Source organism: Micromys minutus, assembly GCF_963924665.1.
Source record: "Micromys minutus genome assembly, chromosome: 6".
Classification (NCBI taxonomy): Eukaryota; Metazoa; Chordata; class Mammalia; order Rodentia; family Muridae; genus Micromys; species Micromys minutus.
Genome location: NC_137975.1, coordinates 71,639,524 through 71,659,889, shown reverse-complemented (window position 1 = coordinate 71,659,889; position 20,366 = coordinate 71,639,524). Strand labels below are relative to the sequence as shown.

The 20,366-nt window shown below is 43.0% G+C and overlaps 1 protein-coding gene across 2 annotated transcripts in view; it reads right to left on the bottom strand.

Moving 5' to 3' along the window:
• The window catches only part of ELMO1 (engulfment and cell motility 1), a 318,208-nt gene that overhangs the window by 40,615 nt on the left and 257,227 nt on the right, over nt 1-20,366 (bottom strand). The window lies entirely within an intron of this gene.

Sequence of the window (20,366 nt, the reverse complement as noted above, 5' to 3'; positions counted from 1 at the left end):
CCTTAATTGGCTCTGTACCAAGTACCTAATGCCCTAGTAGATACTTTGTGTGTATGTGTGTGTGTATGTGTGTGTGTGTGTTACCTCTTCTATTCTTTACCCACTCTTAAGTCTATAAGCAGATATGACCAGCATTTCTATTCTATGAAGAACTGAAGCATCAGAATATTACAAATTAGCTTAGAATCACAGTCAATTGGTATGTGGATAGGCTGAGATTTCAAGTTTGTAAACACGTTACTGACTCTTAGCCCACCCTTCCTGAGTGCTGTATACACACCTATGTGTGTCTCCTTCATGATAAATTTGGCTCCAGGTACTTTGTTATGCGTCATCTCATTTAATCCTCTAATAGAGAAAAGCAGGATATGAGTACTGTACACACAAAGGGACTGAGTGAAGACGGATAACTTGCCCAACACACATCTAGAAGCATCCTTGGGGACCAAGTGTGATGGCTATAATTCTGATTTTATGCTGAAGAAATATGGATCAGATACAGACTCTGTCTGCTGTGAGCTAAGAGTCTAATGAGAGATGGAAACAAGGCCCAAGATCACCACAACAGAAGTGTGGAGAGAACAGTTATTCTGTCCGACAGATGGGAGGCATTGGATTCAAGATGCATCTGAGATCATCTTTAGAGGAACAATGGGTGTTCCATTGGTGTCTACTCAGACAAATACCCTCCAACACCTCCGCACATTGTAGCAGCTCTGAACCTGGGCTACAACGAAACCAGAACTGATGACCTATGTATCGTCCGTTGCTCCGGTGTAACAAGATGGGGCAGGTTCCAGCTGACCTTCAATTGCATGTGCTTTTCTACTCAGGCATAACTGTCAATTTGGGATGCTTGGCAAAATTCTAAAATTCTAAATATTTCATGCTGTGGAGCATAATCAATGGCTAAATCTGGTCAAGACGGAGTTATTATGCTTTGCCATTGGGGTTTCCCTGCAATTTAGGGAGCCTTGGAATGAAACCAGTGAGGCTATGGTTTCCCGGTGCTCTCTGCTCTTCTGGTAGGATGGCGGGACATGCAGGGTATGGTGCAACGAAGAAGTGGCATTTTAAGTGGGATCAGGACACAACGGCGGCAGTGTGGAGCCCACTCCACCCCCCTTGTTTTACAAATGAAAAACGGGAAGTTCAGAGAGCATTGCCCACTTCATGGATTTAAGGAAGTGTCCCAAGAGATGGCAGTTTCCACAGCATAGCTGCTGAGATTCATGCTAGGGCTCATCAGTGATCATGTGATCCAAACAGTTCCTTCAGCACCCTTGTCCAGATCGTTCCAGTTTAACTTGCGATATTGCCAAAGCCTGCTCTTTCTCAGGCTGGGACTAAGAAAACATGCCCCTTAAATAGAGGATGATGGGACATAGAGACAGTGTAACAGAAGCCAAAAGGTAGAGCTGTGGGGGGGGGGGGGGACGGGGACATGACAAGGGCGAAGATGAATAGAGTTAGTGGTACTAAATCTGATGCTCAGAGCTCCACTAACTGCCTGCTGCAAGACTACTGTCTCCACTGGGAAGAAAATCTAGTAGAAAGACCTTTTAAATCTTCCTTTTGACTTGAGAAGAAAAGCACAAAACATCCCCTAAAAGTAGACAGGTTGACTGGCATCAGCAGCCAGGAGGAAGAATGAAAGCAGAATGTCTGAAGCACAGAACAGCAGCTCATGGAGCCCAGTACTTGCTCCCCCATCCTGGGCCCTGTTAAGTTCTAATGTTACCATGTTTGCCAAGCAACATAAGGAAGAGTCCGTAGGTTGTTTGGTTGTTGCTATTGTTGTGTATGAAGAAGTAAGTTAAACATCTCTCTGGGTCTTTGCAAAATAGCTTTGAGCTTCTGTAGTTTTATAGTTAACGGTGGGAATTCTCAACACGTAGTGTATAAAACAGAACAAGACATTGTCAACACCGATGACTGTTTCTTCTTTGAAAAAAACATGGAACCATTTTCCATTTATTTGAAAGATCTGTGGGTGATACAGAAGGGGGCGTCAGTAAATGACTGGTCAAACATTTCACCTAGTGTGCCCACACTGCCACAGACACTAAAGGGAGAGAGCTCATAGGATATGCATTTCCTGTTGGCATCGGTCCATTGCTCAAGCAATGTCTGCAGTATGCTGGTAGTGGGGTCTGGGTAGTTTTTCTCACAGTTTGTTCTCTGTGATATTGTATCAAATAAAACAGTGTGGGATTTCCATAGGACATGTGTACCTCACATAAAGAAAAAGAAGGCTCTTTGGCAGACTGTTTTAAAAACTGAACCAGACAGGCCTTGGGTAAGTCAGTTTAACTCCAGTTCATTTAGACTGTTCCTGGGTCCTACCCCAAGACCCACAGAACCTCTCTGTGTTTCTAGCCTTGTCTGCTCAGGCCTTGTCTTTATGTCTACAACCTTCTACAGAAAATGGTTCAAACTCCCACTTAGGTGGAGGTGCTCAGGGACATTGGGAGCCTTGTTCTACATGAGCTCTCAGCCTCCACTGGCCATTTGAGACAGAGGAAGTGATGTCCCAGCACAGGAAGGGCCCACACATTCATTCCACAAACACAGAGCCACTCTCAAATCATGCCAGCACAAGAACTTCAGTGACAGATTGAGAAGTGAGCATGTGTGGCTGAACTATGGTACAGAGAGGCCATTCTAGAGATACAGAGGCTTTAAAGGCAGAGGAGAGCAGAGTCTGGCCCCACTACCAGCAGGCTAGTCAAAAGGGTCAGTCTCTCTTATTCTGACAGAGCAGACATATCACCTGTCCTCAGGGTTAGCATCCCTGTGAGGAAACATCATGACTAAAGAAGCATGGGGAGGAAAGGCCTTATTGGGTTTATGCTTCCACATCATTGTTCATCATCAAAGGAAGTCAGGATAGGAACTCAAACAGGGCAGAAACCTAAAGGTAGGAGCTGATGCAGAGGCCATAGAAGGTGTTGTTTCTTGGCTTGCTTTACATGACTTGCTCAGCCTGCTTTCTTATAGAATCCAGGACTACCAAGCCCACCCAAAATAGGCTGGGTAACCCCCCATCAACCACAAATTAAGAAAATGTCCTATAGGCTTACATATACCCCAATGTTATGAAGCTGTTTTCTTTATTATGGCTCCCTGCTCCCCACTGACTCTAGCTGTGTCAATTTGACATACAACAACATCTGTTATCAGAGTTAGGAAATACTGACCATTGAGGGCTTTGTCTTATGAAGTTCCCTCTGTATTAAAATTTAAAAAATATCTTGAACAGAAACTATAGTCTCCCTTTTGGTCGGCAGTCATACCTCATACGAGGACTATGTGTATTCATAGCACCTAGAGGGCAGTTCATTACAGTATTCAGGTTGCATTGCACAGAACTGGTTCTGAAACATTCCACAGTGTGCCCACTCTCACCGAGTGGTTTCAGGGCTTTAGCAGGCCCTGTGGACTGTTTCTCCTCCCTTCTGCCATGCATTTTGCTCTGGTATGGCTATTCTATATCTCTGGTATGAGGCCTGGCTTGGTGAAAGCTATGTGGAATGGGCTTATTGTGAAAAAAAGAGGACTGCCTTGAAGTCACAGAGGCCTGCTGTCAACCTCTGGCCTCTCATGATTTCATTGTGTTTTCGCTGACTTCAGATGAATCAGAAACACTTTCCTCATTGATAAATAGAAAAATGTTCATCTCCCTCTCACAAATGACACATTTCCTTTAGTATCATTAATTATACTTTGTCCCCATTTCTTCAGAGTGGTCCTCCTCATGGTGCTCTGAGGACCCTGCCTCCACCAAAAACCAGTCTGTGCTGAATGAGGACAGAGAGGCTCTTGGATTTCTTTCTCTGTACAGCACTGGTTCACAGTATAATAATTACTTGGCGCCTTCTGCTAAAGAGCTAAGGACCTGCCCACAAAAAGCTGTAAATGTTGCTCTAGGGTCACAGCTGCCAAGTGCAGTGGGGTGAGATGCCAACTCTGCCTCCTGTCCATCCTCGTGTTAATTTCATAGTGTTTGTGCTAACCTTTCCTAGAAGTGTTGTCTCCATACCTGCGCTGGTTTGACCAGTAGACTTTGAACTTATGTCTGTCCTTTCCAGCCTCTCCTTCCAATTTCTACCTCCTTTAAAAGTATAAAGCCAAGTCAATCATTTGTTAAAAGCTACAGTGACTGAGTGCTACCTTTGGTGTGCAGACTGGACAGTCAATGTCACTGGCTGTGATAGTGTTAACTGTCAGCTGAATGGAAGGTTAATGTCATCCAGGGGATTATGTCCTTGTGGGATTATCTTGATCATATTACGGTGGGATGACCCATCCAGTATGAGAGGCAGAAAATGCCTAGGCAGAATATACAGACTGAGAAGATAAACTGAACATTCTAGAATGGGTTCCAGAAATGGGGTCTCTGTTTCCAGTTCCTTCCAGGATACTAATTTACACGTGGGCTTGAGCAAAGAGGAGAGATGAGATAGGTAAGAGCCTTGTCAGGGAAGGCTAGTGGGGCTGCTCCTGCCTCAGCATGCCTATCTCAGATAACATGCAGATGGCAGCTGAGGACTTGAGGCATTAGCTGCTCCTGCCTGCCCATTCACGAAAATGCAGAGAACACCAGTGCGCTTGCCAAGAGCAAGCAGCTATAGCCAGGGAAGTAGCTGTTCCCAGCCTGTTTAGGCAGGTTCCTCAGATGCCACCTTTACTAGGGTCATACTCTTTTTTTTTTCCCCTGGGCTGTTTCTCTCTAAGGTAGCCACGGAGCCCATGTTGAAGGCATCTGGTGACTTCAATGAGGAATGCTTTCACAAGCATGACCAACATTTTGCAAAGGAGCCCACAGTTCCTTGGGCAGCAGTCCCCAAATATGTGGTTAGAGCAGAGCAGCTGTCCACTGTGTACCAACCCTGAGCAGGCACGTGTAAGGCCTGCAGAGCCCAGGCAAGGCTGAGGGAGGACAACTGGGAGACTATCAAAATTTTTTAAGTGTACCCTGAGACCGAAACAGTAGGGGGCTGCTGTTTAGCTTCTCCAGTGACTAGTTTCTGCTTCAGACAAAGCAGGACAGCCTCAAGCATCCTGACATCTGAACAGAGGTCTCTGAGGACCTTGGGTGATACAACCAAAATAATTCATTGTATGATGGCTGGCCCTAATGTGTCCCATGCAGATGGTCATACGGTGATGCCCAGTTCTGAAGACTAAAGTGGGTAATGTCAACAGCTGTTCTGCCCTTCCTGTGAAGATCTTTTAATATGAGGGTTAACCCATTTTTATAGGTGGTAAAAATAGTAAACCTTTCAACCAGTGATTCACGTAAAAATCAATCAGCAGCGCTAAGTTCACGGAAAAGCAATGACCAGGGCAGCACATGTTCCTTCCTATGTCTCTGCAGGAAGCTTATCCATGGAGGAAGCTGGAGAGTGGAGACTGGGAACCAGCTCGCCCCTGTGCTAGTCTGACAAGGAGGCACGTAGCTGTGTGTCAAACCACTTTGCCCCACCGAAACAGGGAGCCAAATTAACAGTGGGCAATCAGGCTGAATTTGCTGGTTCGTTAATTGAAGGCCCCAGTGGGCAAGAGAAAGCTATTCTCGCCAGCATCTGAAAGAATCAGCCTCAGGCGAAGAGGAATCATGCCAATCACATTAGAGAATGACATTTAATCTACAGCTTTAAATAAACTGACAGGTCAGCCAAGTCACTATGAGTGTGTGTAGGGAGGGTAGGGGATGGTACTTGAACCTTTTCCTTATTAGGGTTGGGGTAAAAGGGTAGCATACTTTTAGCAAGCACATTTGGTCCTCCAATTCCTGATCACAAATCTCATGGAGACACTGTCAGCATGGGCAAGATTTTTTTAAATTTACAAAGAATACTCCCAGCTGGAAAGTGCACTGAACAAGAGCTACTGCGAGTTGGGGGGTTTGTTGTCTTTAAGCTATGGATGCCTGGTACTGGGGGAGGAGAAATAATGATGGGACTTTGCTGGGATCCCCCTAGTGAGGAGGGAAAATTAACAGAAGAAGCAAGCAGCCTTGTGTGTGTGTGTTTGAGAGAGAGACAGACAGACAGAGAGAGAGAGAGAGAGAGAGAGAGAGAGAGAGAGAGAGAGAGAGAGAGAGAGAGATTGTGTGTCAGTGTGGGTATCTTTGTGTGTATACACATCTGTATGCATGTGGAGACCAGAGGCCACTGTCAGGTGTTTTCCTCAGACACTCCACACTATTTATTGGAACATGGTTTCTCACAGAGCTCAAGACTCGGCTAGGTTGGCTGGCCAGTGATTCCCAGGGCTCCACCTGTGTCAGCCCTGTTCCCGTTCCCAGCCTCGGAGTTTCTGACACGAGCTCCACACCCACGTTTTATACGGGCGTTCGGGATTTCGGATGCCATGCATACTCAGGGTACACCCTTACCCCGCTGAGTCACTGGCGCCTCGGCTCCTCCTCCACCTCGCCGTGGTGCCAAAATACAAGATGATTAAAAATAACGAAGGATTCCTTACTTTTGTTTGAGGTTTCACTTAATTCACCTGTACGTTTCCTGTTGTCAATTTTATAAACACTGGTGGAGTGAAATGCAGGAGGAGAGGAACATAGCAGGACCATATAAAAGAACCTCCTGTGGTGTGGCGACCAGATACTGGAAGGAGTAGATGAAGTGACCCTAGTCTCATTTTGAGGCTCAAACCTAAGCTGTGCTGGTTTGAATCTCTCAGCCTGTTTTGATTCACTATTAAGTAGTGACAAACAAAAGTGAAGAACCTGCCCTCCCCAGGAGGGAGATTCAATACACGTTAAAAGTGGAAATGGAGTGGGAGAGAAATGTCTGGCTCCACAAAGAAGCCCTGGTCCCAGGCAGGGCTGCAGAGCTGAGGACACTGTATGGCTGACTCAGCACATCTTCCCCAAAGCGATAGCATCCAACACTGGGGATGCTTCTCTGCAGAGAGATGGGTGGTGGGTCCAGGGCTCACTGGTGAATACGCAGCTATCCGTAAAGCCTTCCTTCAGTGTCTGTAAGGGATCAGTTCGAGGACACTTGTAAATTCTAAACTTTGAAGAGCTGGATCTCATATATAAAATGGCACAGTGTCTGCAAACACCTACCTCTGTCCTCCCCTCTACTGCAAAGCACTTGCCAATGAGGTGCTCTACCTAATACAACAGTGGTACTGTTCAGTAGCTTTCCTTACATACTGTTTACAGAATAAAGACAAGAAGAAAGCTGCAAACACTCAGCACAGAGACAACTCTCCATGGCCAAAGACTTTTGATTCCTAATATGGATGCCATGTTTGTGTGTATAGAGGGCTGACTGTTCTCACCATCCGTCTCTGACTCCCTCTCCCAGTTCAGGAAACACAAGGCTGATTGCTAAACAGTAAAAGCCCCGTTCTTAGTTGGAAAATTAAAACTACCATGACACGTGATCAAATCTAGCTGATTTATCCTAAGGATCAATACGCTTGGGTTTAAGTTGATGCAATAAGTATTGCTTCCTGGTATTGGTATTAGATGGTTTATCTGGGTTTGGGGGTGTATATTCCGTTAGTAGGAAATACTCAAGAGATAAGGCAAAAGATCACAAGTTTGAGGCTAGCCCAGGCCATACATTTTTCAGCAGTAAACAAGCACAGGAGGTGTTGGAGGGGAGTAATGTAGACTCAATGCTCACGAATGACACTCATGCATGAAGTTCTCAAAAACCCATAAAAAGAAAATGTAGAAGTATCATCAATCTTTCATCTGTTCAGCTAGTATTTCATAAGCACCGTATACTTGCTCTTCACTGAGTGAGGTGCTGGCATGGCCAAGAACCAGACCCAGTGGCCATCCATCCAGAGCAACTGAGCAGGGAAGATGGTATATGAACATGTCACAGTGACTTCAGAAAGTGTGGTGTGAAAGGGGCTTTTCATACCTTTTAAGCAAAGGGGACTGAAAGGGAATTAAGACCCCTGGGTTCCTCAGCAAGCAGCATTCTATCCTGACTCCAGGTTTCCCCAACCACATTCTCAGGGCACCCTGAGAGTCCGAACTCACTGCTGTCTCTCCCGTAGAACCTGGAAAGCTCTTCAGGAAGACACCATAGCTCAGTAGTCTTTTCCTTTTAACATCACGACTAGATTTTAAAATTCCTTCTAACTAGAAAAAATTCTCCCCTCTGTCCCAGAAATTGAAGGTCAGTTGGACCATATTTCTAGAGTTCCATGAAAAATATGATTTCCAGCCAGTCTCTGAAGGCCAGGGACAAATCCCTGTGATCGTCTTAAGCAGGAGAGAAAAGGGCTCTTAGCAGGAGCAATGATAGATTAACTCTAGTAAGCACACGGCCACACTGGCACTGGGCTGTATTTCTCCCAGATGGTTGAAATGGAGACATCTCATAAATCCCTAGGCTTTTCCTTTCCTTTTGTGGGCTATTATTGTGTCCCAGGGCAGAAGAACATCTTCCAAAGTAAAGTAATTGTGAGCCATTTGTCCTGGGTGAAGGAAAGCCTGCCGTCCGTCACAGTCACGATGCTCAGACAATTAAAGTCTCGGAAGTGACTATGCAGAACTTGCTGCCACTTGGTGTCTGAAGTCAATGAGCACACAGGCAGAACTGAAATGGCTCTTCCCCAACCCCCACCCTGCCTCAATATCTCCCCCTGCCCTCTGTCTAGACCACTCTCAGCTCTGGAGCAAACTGTCCCTGTGGCTTCCAAAAACTCACAGGATCTGCCATTCCCCAGATACCACTGCTCTCTTTGCATCCAAAGGAAGGGACAGCATGAATGGCATTTGTGTGACATGTGCAGCAGCATTCTTCTTGACCACATCAGTGGTCAACATCAGTAATTGATTACAACACTTTCTCCTTTTGAACCAGGATGCTGCACACAAGAAATTGCTACTCATCAATTGAATTTCATGCACAAAGGCAAACACTGCTTAATCTTAATAACTTTGGATCATATATTCTTAAAAGTTCCAATGTCTACTAAAATTCCTTACAGAGTAGTCAAAAAATTATTTTAACGTGAAGTGAATGTATGTTTATGTGGTCATGAATATTAGTTCTTTGGTACAATAACTAAATGGTATTTCTATGTCTTCGCCATCTTAGTTAATGAAGCCCATGCACATATTTTTGGAAGCAGTATAATATTTGGGGTAAGAAGCCACTCACGAGCCATGTCAAGCACTCAGGAGGGGCTGAGAAATACCACTGAAAGAATGAAACCATAAGCAGACATTAGGTCAAGGGGTAGACCTTCTGATACCTAGAATGACTATCTTCACATTAAAAATCCAAACTTGTATACTGCTAGGGAAAGTGGGGTATATGTAACTTCCAAGAAACATCTTAGAGTCAAAATTAGAATGAAATCAAGTTCTTAAAAAATGTACATTTATTCATATAACAAAAATGTTCTTGTACCCTCTTCATTAAAGAACAGCTGGAAGAGCTGGAATTTGAGGTCTTTGGGGAAAAAAGAGAAAGAGGAAGGGAGTAGCAGGGGAGTAAAGAAAACAAGGGGGGAAATCAAAAAAATGCCAAAAAGGCAAAATTAACAAATAACTGTAAAACACAAACATGAAATGAATATGTGAAAAGGATATAATTCACAGAGTGTGATCTGAAAAGACCATGCACACGACAGTATCCTGGAGAGTATAGGCCATGATGCTCACAGAGCAATGGTCACCTAACTGCTTTGCCAGATGTCGACCTTGTTGCTAATCAACACATGCCCGAGAATCCACGGCATGTTAAACATGGCATGTTTTAAAGAAGGATAATATTAAAGACAGACTTTTTAAAAAGGTACATATCATATTAAGTGACAAGTAGAATCATCTTCAGAAATAAATATATGTCAAACTATATCATGGTAACTCACAAGTTCTTTTCCATCCCTTGCGTTTTTCCCTTTGGTAATTTCATATATGCTATGATGCGTCCTCATCATATCCACGGCAACTCTTCCCTCCCACTCCCCCACACATCAAGAAAGGCCTGTGTCTTCCATTTGACTTTATTATGCATTTCATTCTTAACTAGGAAGTATACTTTTAAAACTGAAAACAAATTTAATGCCTAGTAGCTTGTCTTTGCTCCTTTTGGGTTATTCTTTCTGTCCCCACCCCTTTTCTTTCACCCTCTCAATGTCCTAACTCTAGATAAAAGAGGAAAAATAATTGAGAGGAGAGGAAAAAATATCCCTGAATAAAGTCAGTGGTCAGAAAGGGGGGAAATGTTAGCATTAAACTACTTCCTGATGATTAGGAGTGTCAAGTTCCTTGGGGGCAAGTCTGATCTTTGCCATCAGGATCTCTAATTTCTCTTTGTGTGTGACTACCTAAAAATCCACAACCAACAGTTCCCACTCCCCTGACACCTCCCAGAGCTCTAGCATTTTTATGTCCTCTAAAAAGTCTTCAGAATCCCAAATGTCACCCAATCAAAAAACTATCTGCAGCTGGCAAAATCATATCCCCACTAGAGCATGAGACAAATCACAGTGGACAGTCTGAAGCAGCCCTATATCCTAAATCTGAAACTAAAACAAAAAAAATGTTCTTATAATATTTCTGTTTTTTAAGGAAACCAAAATTCCCTAATTCTCACTATAAGACCTACTTACCCCCTTCTTCCACTTAACTAGACAATTATGAATGTGTAAAGCACTTGGTGTATGTGCGAGTGTGTGAGGGAGTATGTGTGTGCGTGTGTGTGCATCCGCACGCACATGCATGAGTACATGCATGTGTGTGTGTCCATGTATGTTGAATGAAGGTGTAGATGCTGGTATCAGTACATGGTAAGAAGAAAACACGAGTGCCTTTGTCTGCTACTCTTCACTTTATTCTCTTAACTCAAGGTCAAGAATCTGTAGTTAGGTTGGCAGCCAGCGAGTCCCAGGAATCCTCCTGTCTCTGCCCACTCTGATCTGGGGTTACAGGTGTGCCTGATGCCATACCTACCTACATCTTTCTAAAGGGTGACTGGGATTGAGCTCATGTCTTATCCACTAAGTGAACTTCCCAGTTTACAACAACAACCAAACCCATGGTCTTTGTTAGACTGCTAACATCTAACTGGGACCCATTCCCAGTATGCATAGTGTGCTAAGTGTCAACACATATCTTCATTGTAATCCTCCCAAGTAGTATTTTTTTCTCAGTTCCACAAAGAAAACTTGGAAGTTTTCACTGGTAGGTAACTCAGGACTTCTATAAATCCTGTTCTTGGGAAGCCCATGTATTAAACTGTGATAGGGTACATTTAAGTTGAAGCTGATTTTGGAATACTGGAATTGAATGAACAATTTGTTTCACTTTAACTTACCATTGACAAATGCCTCTGCACTAAGTAGTGGACAAGATTAGTGACTGATTTACATCAAACAGGAAATAGCCATCACAGATAAAACCCACTCAACACTATGTTTTTACCTTTTCTGTTACTGTTAGGACAGCCTAGTGGACTCAGCATGTGTATTTGACCAGAGAAAACGACAGCCCAGGCACTGAGGATGGAGGGATCGCTGGCAGCATTCCAAAGTGCTTGCTGGTATTTGAAATCTCATACCCTGCAGAGGACTTTTCTTTGTCTTTGTTGTATATACAGTTTCTTATCCCACCTCCAAAGACTTAATCCAAATGAGTAACTATGCTTCCCAATGCACAGGGAGGCCTCCACAATGTTCAGGAAGCATCTTGAAAAGGAGCAGGAATATTCAATATTAGCAATAAATAAACGACGAGATTGGCACAGGTCACAGATAACTACATCATATGCATCTATGTATGTGTGTCTTTAATAAATTGAGAACCTAGAGTTTGGGGCTCATATTAACATTGGGAGGCAGGCTGAAGCAACCGCGAGAATTCAGTGGCTTACTCAAAATCATATTCTAAAAATTGGAGAAGCAATTATATGAACCTGATTCAGGCTTCTTACTGTCTGCTGTACAGACAGGGTTGCCCAGTGGTCACCCCAAGTACTTTTCAGGTTAAAGGAGGAGCCCCACCCAGCTGTGATGTCCAGAAGACTTCTGTGAGCTGAGGGGGTCCCTGAAGGAGGGTAAGACTTTCTTCTAAAAAGAAGAGGGGGTCGTTAGGGCTTCTAAGATGACAGAAGGCCACTGATCTGATCATTTGACTTCAGAGGAAAGTCCAAGGTACGTGTTAAAACCGGGTCAGGAGAACTGGATTTGATTCATGGCTCACTCGCTTACCATCTGTGCATCCTTAATCAAATACCTGACTCCTTCTCAGTCTCAGATTCACAACAGGCTGGACAGCGCAGCGCAGCGCCCAGATTCACAATAGACTGGACAGCGCAGCGCCCAGATTCACAATAGACTGGACAGCGCAGCGCCCAGATTCACAACAGGCTGGACAGCGCAGCGCCCAGATTCACAATAGACTGGACAGTGCAGTGCCCAGCCCAAAATGAAAAGTGAGACTCTTGTCAAGAATACAAATGGCTGCTGTCTATTTTTCATTTAGGAAGAACCAGGAGTTTGAAGACAGGTTGAGATCAAAGTGTAGACAGTTGGGGCAGCCAATAATGCAGTCTCAACTCCATCTTGCAGATGGCGGTGGGAATGCACAATCTTCCTATGTGGCTAAAAGTCAAAGACCACCAGTGAAGCCCAGACACAGTGCCTCTGGTATCACAATTTTATGCTCATACATGTATCCTTACACATTTCTGTTCTTTCTCCAAGTGAGCTTGGGCCTCCATGTGACTTTTGATCTGAGTATGGTTACCAGGTTTGTGAGAAACCTCATCTTCACACAATAACTATTCTGTCTTCAGGAAATAATCTCAAAGCCTTTGGCCCAGAATTAACACTGGATTGTAACATTAAAATAGAGGAAGGTGTTCCCCCCCCCCCCCCCAGGGACAACATCCACCTGGTGGTAAAGAGAAAAGGTGTTTATCCTGTAACGTAAAATAACTTTTAGGAAGTTTTGTGTTTAATTTGAGCTTGTGGTTAAAATAATAGTGATATTTCTCTCTACAATTTAAAAACCATCATATCCCTTTCTTAGGCTCCACTCAAATGATAGAGAGTGAAGAAATGGATGTCCACGTGGAAAAATGAAATGAGAGGAGAGATGCAGGTGGCGCTGTCAGCACAACCAGACCACGTCAAACAGCTGTAAGTGTGGAGTGCATTTGTAAAGGAAGCAGCATAAGATCTTTCCAAGTAACTTAAGTCCGAGCTGCACTTCGAATTTTGATCTTTTCATAGGCTTATGATATGTGGCATGGCCCTCTCTCCTGATGGGGGACAGTGAGGAAGTCTGTCATCGCTGCCAAACAAGTGTGGGGCCATTGTATTATTAATGTGTTAATCTATTCAAATAACATATCTTACTGGCATAATACTCTTACTGCATGGGATATTATGCCAGTAAGATATGTTATTTGTATAGATTAAGTGGATTTAATGTGTTTTTAAAAAATGGGGCCTCACTATGTGTTTCAGGATATCCTCAAATTCTAAGCTTAAGTAACACCTTCTCCAGAATAAATAGGATTATAGGTATATACTGCTGTGCTCAGCTAAATTTACTTTTGACCTGTGATATTTTCAACTTCCCATGGGTATCATAGAAGATAGTCTTATCAAAAGTCAGTGAGCGCCTATAAATCAATAAGATGCCTGAGAACTATCCTGAGTATCTACCACACATCTAGACCCCCAAACATGATCAATCATGGGCTAGGCCCTTCTCTAGTTAGATAACCAGAAGTCATACTGGTGTCTCTGAATGACCCTTCTGTTGCCAAAGCCACTCCCTCTTACTTCTCAGCCAACTGTCAGCTATTTGTCTTTGGTTAAGTGGGTTTCTAAGGTGGCTCTGCACTCCGCTTGCTCATCGAAAGTCATTAATCAGTGCCAAGCGCAGCAGGCTACAGGCCCAGCTGAGAATACAAGCTGCTTGGCTCATCACCCCAACACCTGATGAACAAACATGAGTGATGACTGTTGGGTAAACACCTCCCAGTGAATGTAGTCAGCTAAATGAGTATTACTTTAAATGTTACACCAAGGAAGAATGTACGACAAATATTGATATCCAAGCCGTTTTAGACATAGTCATTTTCCAAGGGGCTGAAGCTGGTTGGCTTTAGTTAGAGTATTAAATTGTGGGACTGATGAAATTTGGGTCATCCAGTGAGTACAAACATACACTTTCCTGATACTGGATAGGTGTATTAGAGCTATAATGATCATCTTCCAGGAGTGGAGCCACCAGAGTTTGTTACTAGCTTGGTAGAAAGAATGAGAGGTCCTGAATTGTAAGATGAGAACTCTCCACTCTATGTCTTCAGTGGAAATGCTCATGCTTAGAAAGCCACCAGGAGTTGTGTAAAGAAAACCTGGAGACAGCCGTGGAGCCACATCCAAATGGATTTAATTTGAAATTGCTACAACATCCCTTATAGGCAGAGCTGTTCAGGTATAAGTCTAATGGATGTTGTATTGTATGATAATCTATGATGGGTAGGAGGGAGGAGGAAGAGAAAGGAGGAGACTGAGATGCTGACACCAGCTAAAGGATTACACTCTTTCTTACTTTATTTCTTAACTCTCTCCTGAAGCCTTTCAGTGATATGCAGTAGAAAGAACATGCTTTTAAAAACAAGGTCTGTGGCAGTTTGAATATGCTTGGCCCATGGGAAGTGGCACTATCAGGAGGAATGCTCTTGTTGGATAGGCGTGGCCTTGTTGGAGAAAGTGTGTCACTATGTGGGTGGGATTTGAGGTCTCCTAGGCTCAAGCTCCACATAGTGTGGAAAAGACCCTTCTGCTAGCTGCCTGTAGATGAGAGTCTTTTCCTGGAAGCCTTCTGATCAAGAAGTAGATAGAACCTTCGGCTCCTCCAGCACCATGTCTGCTTGCCTGTATGCTTCCTCTATGATAGTAATAGACTGAACCTCTGAAACTGTAAGCCAGCCCCAATTAAATGTTTACCTTTATATGAGTTGCCTTGGTCATGGTGTCTCTTCAAAGCAATGAAACCCTAACTAAGACAAGGTCTTGAACAACTTCAAACTTCTGAACCTTTGAAAAAACCCAAGGTGGTATCTACATCAAAGACCAGTGACGAATTAGATAATATGAGGGAAAGTACAAAATTATTTCCTTGTATACAGCATGTGCTTGGTAAATATTAGGGGACATTTTTGCCTTTGTTCTTCTATTTATGGTCTATATAACATTTACCAGTTCATAAAGCTCATCTTATGTATTTTAATTTAGCTAGATCAGTACCTCAAATTCAAAGTTTATCTCTGAAACACTTAGCACACTGCTCAGCACGGATGTATAGCTCTGAGTCTATAGTGTTTGAGTAAGGGATGGAATAGAAAATCCATGACGAAAATCAAGGTTTGATTCTCTGCTGTTGAATCATTCACCTCCTTCATCAGTCTGGAATCATGAAGGGACACCAAGGATACACAAACACTCACTGTCATTGTACGACTGGACAACACACTATGTGTACACTGAAAAACCTTTGATTCAAAGGCAGCTGCTGCATCACGAGAGAAATGCCAATAAGATATGCGCTCGGGAGAATAAAATATGTACTTTATTTCGGGAAAACTTAACCAGGGCTTGTGGAAAAGGTGTTGAAACTTACATGTGAAAGTCGAAGAATGATTGTATTGTTGGAACAACAAGACCAGATTTAATTTTGACCATTTGCCCATTGTTTGAGCAGAGAAGACAGTGGGAGACCAAGTGCATCAATATCATTGCTCCCTCCATGACAAGAAGGTTGGTTTGTCTTGTAAAATGAACTGGAACAAAAGCAACAACAAACGGATCCTGAACATGTGTTCTGCCCTCCCTACCCGGAAGCACTTTGTGAGTTAGGCAAAGAATGGAACATGAAAAGACTTTGAGTACTGTGCAGATAAGTCAACATGAGCCTTTACACTACTGCTTAATGGTAGAGCAGCCATGGGCTCATCAGCAGACTCGTGATGGTAATGAATCATGGGACTGTAGCAAGATACCTCGTTATCAGAGGCAGCTGAGGCGGATCATTCATAACGTTTCATCATAGAACTTGGCAGCTCAAAAATCTGTTTGGAGCTTGAAAACACCATTAGGCAAGGATTAATAATGAGGAGTAACCTGAAAATGTGCAATACTCTCGTAACGGCACATACATATTCTTTCTGCACTAGGAGCTTCCAGGGGTCTAAAGGATGCAGGCCAGTGGAAGATGGGGACAAGGTGTTCTTTAGAAGGAAAGGATATGAGGGAAATTGGTTCACACACAGAGGAGTGTGCACAGAGGAGAGTGCAAAGCTCTTCCTTATTCATTCTAGCAATCCAGCCCCCCACAACACCCAAAGAACACATCACTTGCTAGTACTGCGTGAATCTGTCCAAACTCCCCAAACACCGATTTTCAAAACAGCACTAAATTATAGAGCTGATTTTTTTAAAATTTTGGCATCTGTATCTGTTTTGTGGAATTCAAATGGTAAAATCTACCCCAAAGTTATAAGAAGGTGAGATAGACAATGTGTATAAGAACCGCAGAAACTCGAAGGTGCTAAAGGAATGCTGATTTTTTTTTAATGCATTAAGAACTATCAGAAACATTTGAGTCAACTGCCTCCTGGCATAAAATACAAGATACTCTCAATTCACGCAGTGAAGAAAAAAAAAGTCAGCTTTTATTTAATAGAGCAATTTCTTACCACCAGCCCTAATATAGTTCCTGTTTAGATAGCTACTGTGTTTGGCTCAGGATGCTGATCATAATCTATGCATAGGTGAAAGAAACCTTCTCAGCCATGCATTGTAATATGCTTTTTCATTTAAGACAGGATGGGCAGATAATGTCTTCAGACCTTGCAGGATTCTGGTTGCAGAGTTAAAACAAAGACAGCACCAACTGGAAGGACAAAAGGAATTCATGAATGGAGAGAAAAGGCCTAGCAGCAATGACAAAGCCCAGCAGAAGGCTGCAGGGCCCTCTCCCAGTCTTCCAGTCTGAGATGAGCTAAAAATAGCACTGGCCAGTGTTGCCAAGTCAAGACATCAAAGCAGGAGAGATGTCGCCAGCTGAGTCATGGCAAATGACCTAGGAGATAAGGAGGATGGATGTAGCTGTGTGTGACAGGTGATGAGGCAGGAGGTTGCAAGAGATGAAGGCATCAAGCAGATGCCCAGGGAGAGCCTGAAGTGCTTACAAAGGGCTTCCTTCCTAAACTGCAAGCTCTTCGGTAAAGTTCTCAGGAGACCAGTTTCCACGAGGCTTATGCAGAATCAGGATCCAGCGGTTGAAATAGCAATGGTTTTGAAGCTGGAGGTGTGAGGTTGGGGCTAGTGACATTTTTTCCCTTCATCTTATGAGGCTCCACTTTCTCATTTGGACAAGCCCTCTCCAGGAAGCTCTAAGGATGCAGTGAAATGAGGCACCTGGCAGGAGAGCTGTACCTGAACAGCTGGTCCATAAACGGATAAAGGGGTGGAGTTCTACCTCCCAGGAGACCCATTTTACTCAATCAAGCTTTTTCGTGGTATTTCCCTTTGCAGTCACCTCTAGGCAAGTGTCTTCGAACAAGCAGAGGAATTAGAGGATCATCTTCCGCCATGCTCCTGATGGCTAGCTTCCAGCCTTCTGTGGGAATGGACTCTGAACTATAAACTACACAGTTTTAATAATAAGCCGATTTGTCCATAACTCTTAAAATAAACCTGCCTTGTGAGATTTTTATAAAGTTAAGTTTTCTGTTTTTCTATGGCAAAGCACTACACAGGTGTGTGTGTGTGTGTGTGTGTGTGTGTGTGTGTGTGTGTGTGTGTGTGTGTGTGTTGGTGCTGGTTTCCATTAAGTAGCTTAGATTTCTGTACTTAGATTAGGTACTTCTCAGCCCTACCCCACTGCCCCATTCTCCCGAGGGACAGTAGGACATGTCCCCACACAATCTGTGCACACTACCTGCCAATACACAAAGTCAATAATGGTAGCATTTGTGTGGACAAGTTTCAGAAAGGGGCTTATGTAAGCCTCCTGTCTGGTCCCTCAGGCTCCCCATTTCTCTTGTAGATTTGAAGAGCACTGAGAGCTTACAGAACATGACATAATGCCCCCTACCTAAGGAGACAAGGCAGACATACACTATCTTTGTACTTTCCTGGACAAGGCAGAAACACTACAGAGAATGGATATATTCATGCTACTTGAGCAAAATGGCTCCATTTGGGTACAAACAGTAATTAGCTTAATGAAAGGCAAAGCTATAATTTTAACTAGCTTGGCTGCAATGCAATTTAAGACATTTGGTGAGAATTTAGGGGCAGAAAGAAAAGTTCAGTTGAATTGAATGAGAGAACTTTGAGTAAAACACAGAAAATATTCTATATGTACATGATACCTGATTGCTTTTAAAATGTTGCAAATATCATGATCTAAGTTGTGAATAGTTAATTATGGAGTTTCCAGTAATGTTTCTGATTGAGTAGCATGAAATAATAATTTCTTCATTTACAATAAAGAGTCAAAGTCCTTATTTGGAGTAGAAATTATTTCTTAAAAATAACTTTGGAGTCACTAATCACTAAAAATAATTATGCCAGACTTGCCTGCTTGACATAATTTGGAAAAAGAAGATATCATTGATGAGTTATTAAATTACAAATTGAGAGTTAATTATTGTAGCATTTGAAATTAACAAAGGACTTATACTAAGGCTATTAAGAATATAAAGTAGATAAAGGACACAAAACACAAATTTTCAGAAAGGAACATTAGATTAAGAGAAGTGAAAATAAACAATCTCAACTAGTCATCCAAAGGATGGCAACTAAAGTAATTCGATACCCCTTTCAGACACCAGACTGACCAACAGATATTTCATATCAAATATCTCTGGTAAGGTAAGGATCTCAGATCTCTCATACATGGCCTCTACGATGGAAAATTAAATGTGAAATTAAATATGCATATATAACAGGACACAAGGATCTAACTCCTGGGCAAATCTAAGACGTAATTCCACAAAGATCTTCAAAGGTCACCAATGAGAATGTCAGCTGTGGAGTTCCTTGTGGCAGGAGGGGGTTAAGAAGAGCACGAAAGTTTATCAACCAGGGCAGAAGGGGGTTAAGAAGAGCATGAAAGTTTATCAACCAGGGCAAATATAAACTAAAATGCCATGTATGCAGTAGACAGACCTTTGCTACACTCTGGGTTCCTTTTATCCTTCACACACCCTCCTTTCCCATCCTTTCAGTCCCCAAACATTAGATAGGAAAAAAAGGATAGAGAAGAAAGGGGTTACTATAGTGAAAGACTACTACTTCCTGTTCATTAGGGACATCTAGGTCCTTGGGGCAAGTTTGATCTTTGCTGTCAAATGTCTAATTTCTTCTTGTTCTTGTTTCTTATTTGCACATGACTACTTACCAAACTACAACCAACAGGAACAAACCAACAACCCACCAACATCCCCTCAGGTCCCTAATATTTATCTACCCCCTCAAAAGTCCCCAGAATTCCAAATGTCCTACACTTGCACAAACTATCTCTGCAACTGGCAAAACCATGTCCCTGCTAGAGCATGAGGCAAGCCATAGTCAGCTTCCGTAGACAGTCTGAAGCAGCCCCATCTCCCACACGTTGGATTAATTTCTGTATTTTTAAAAGAAGTCAAAATTCTCTCTAGAGTATGCAGACAACGGAACAGCGAGGCAGGGCTGGAAGTCTACCCAGCAGCATAGCCATTTCCAAAACATAAGAATTAGTCGTAGTCATTTAGAAAGGGAAACAGTAACATAATAAAAGAAGGGTCTGAGTTTACTTGTGGAAAGCTCTAAGCTAAGATGAACCAATGGCTCACTCTTTTCCTGAGAGTCAGTTTGTTCTTTAAATATTGTGACTCCCTGTGAAGATTAAATGCTATATGCCCTCCCTCTATGTCATTTCCTAGCAATATCAGACCTATTGAAAATGTGTCACTTCCCTACAGCTCTTAGGAGCAAAAGGATGGAGTTTCATTTTCTCAGTTTTACAGATGAAAATATGGGTTCAAGAAAATGCGGTATTTAGAGGACAGTCAGGGGTGCACTGTTCCTTTAAACCGGGTGCACATCGCCAGCCTCACTAGCTTTAGAAGAGGTTACACAGATATCTGGGCTCGTCCCTCTACAACCTGAGCCAACACAGGACAAAACAGACACTATCTATGGGACATGAGTATGAGAGCCATAGCTAAGCCTGAGGGATTTTCCAATTGATGCTTTCGAAACTTCCAAGCTTTTGCTAAATTTGAGTTCCTCAAAAAGGAATATAATTCAAAGCATGTGAGAAGTGTAGGGTGTACCGTCTGCTCTCCTAA